Source organism: Octopus bimaculoides, chromosome 4 (genome assembly GCF_046866305.1).
Source record: "Octopus bimaculoides isolate indiv1 chromosome 4, ASM4686630v1, whole genome shotgun sequence".
Taxonomy (NCBI): Eukaryota; Metazoa; Mollusca; class Cephalopoda; order Octopoda; family Octopodidae; genus Octopus; species Octopus bimaculoides.
In genome coordinates, this window is record NC_142931.1 from 9044534 (window position 1) to 9047033 (window position 2500).

At 35.3% G+C, this 2500-nt stretch overlaps 1 protein-coding gene across 2 annotated transcripts in view; it reads left to right on the forward strand.

Moving 5' to 3' along the window:
* The window catches only part of LOC106867152 (uncharacterized), a 244931-nt gene that overhangs the window by 1940 nt on the left and 240491 nt on the right, over positions 1–2500 (forward strand). The window lies entirely within an intron of this gene.

Consider the following 2500-nt stretch of genomic DNA (forward strand, 5'->3'; position numbering starts at 1 on the left):
ATATTGTTTTAGTGGTTTCAGTCGTAAGACTAAGGTCAGGCTGGAGCACCATCATAGATATATATACATACACGTATATACATATATATATAAAATATAGACATACAAGTCTGTGTGCGTGTGTATATATATATATATATATATATATATATATATATATACGCGCATATATATATACTCATATATAAATGGATGTGTATACATATATGTATATATATATATATATGTATGTATGTATATTATTAAACATATGTATAAGCGAATATTTGTGGTCGTGTATATTTGTATGTATACATATTTATGAATATATATATGCGTGTGTATATATTTCTAAACATACATGTGTGTGTATATATGTACTACACACGCAACAGCTTCCAAACCACATGATGTGTGTGCGTGTGCATGCGTGCATTCGTTCGTGCGTTCGTGTGTGCGTGTGTATGTGTGTGTGTGTGTGTGTGTGTGTGTGTGTGTGTGTGTGTGTGTGTGTGTTTAGTAATCTCAGCTTATTTATCAGTGTTTCTTGTTCAGCGTGTTCGAATGTTCTTTAGTGTTTGAAACTGAGACGAATTACCTTTCCCACCCACTCCCCGTCCTTTAGTTTATCCGTATGGAAGATTATCGGGGAAAGAAGAGACAAAAGAACACAAGGATAACAACAACAACAAAAAATAAATAAAAACACAGCGAAAAATACGATAACCTCATTTCGAATCCATCAACAATAAGTTTGTATCGATACCCACACGAATATCGATGAATCTACGAGCGAATAACTATATTGCATTTTATACACACATCTCTCCATTCACAACAACCACATATCTATCTATCTATCTATCTATATATATATATATTTATATAAAGGGCATTATTATTTTTCTATAATAATGCCCTTTATATAAATATAAATATAAATATAAACGAATAATTATATTCTTGGGAATAGAAATTTCCCTAATGAATTTTTTTACACACTTTTTGAATTTATTTTTATATATATATATATATATATATATATATATATATATATATATATATATCTACACACACACATACATACATATATATATATATATATATATATACATACATATATATATATATATATATATATATATATATATATATATATATATATATATATATATATATATATATATACATATATATATATATATGTATATGTATATATATGAGTGATGAGAGAAAAGTATGCATGTGTGTGTGTGTATGAAAGAAAGAAAGAGAGAGAGAGAGAGAGAAAGAGAGAGATAGAGAAGGAAGGAGGGAGAGAGAGGTGCCTTGTGTATAAAGCTATATTTTTCTTCCCCTCTTTTTCTCTCTCAATCTCGTTCTCGCTGTAATCTAGATTTTCCTTCTTCCATCACCGATTCAGATGAGAAGACGGATGGATAGAAAGAAGAATAAAGATTCGCACACACACACACACACACACACACACATAGATATATATGAATCTGTGTGTGTGTGTGTGTTTGTATACACTTGTTGCTTTTATCTGCTGCCGCAAAGTCGTCTCTGAAAGCGAAATTCTTCACGGTGAGGCGAGGGGGGGGGGGGGGGGTATTGTGTAACTAAACATCTCGTGGTTGCTGTTGTTGTTGTTGTTGGTGTGGTGGTTCTGGTTGTCGTCGGTCATCTTCGTCGTCCACGTAGTCACCATCATCATCATCATCATCATTACCATCATCATTATCATCATCACCATCACCATTATCATCATCATCATCGTCATCATCGTCATTGTCATCATCATCACCGTCGTTGTCATCGTTGCTGCCGTCATCATCATCATCATCAACAGTAGCATAACTAACACCATCATCATCATCATCACCATCATCATCATCATCACTATCATTGCAATAGCCGATAGCCTTTACGAATGCTATTGTTGTCTTTATCGTCGTTGCCTCCTACCCCACCCCCTCCACCTCATCGTTATCGTAATAATAATTCTTTCCAATTTCGGTGCAAAGCCATCCATTTTGAGGGGAGGGGCAAGCCGATTACATAGACCCTGTTCTTGGCTGTTAGTTTACTAGTCAATAACAACAGTAACAAAGACGACGACATATACATACATGCGATGATGATGATGATGGTGGTTTCTATTATTATCCACAGGGGGTATAAAAGAGGGGCTGATCACACAAGTTCAGGCAACAATTTGTATTGGGATTTCCTTAAAGGATGGTGCTGGAAAGAAACGGAAAAGCTGGAGAAATGCGATAAAGCATTTCAGGGGTACAAAGTATGTGATAACATGAATGATGTGGTCCCTTCTCCCCCCCCCCCTTCCGATATGGGAGAAACTTCAACTGAGTCTAAGCAAGAAGCCCTAAAGATCCAGGATTATTCTGATTTCCCCCCTCCGGCCCGCCCCCAAAAGGCACGAGTTATTATCCCAACTGTTTTTGTCACATCGTCACCGTCGCCATGATGATCAACAATTTCTTCATCCACACTAACA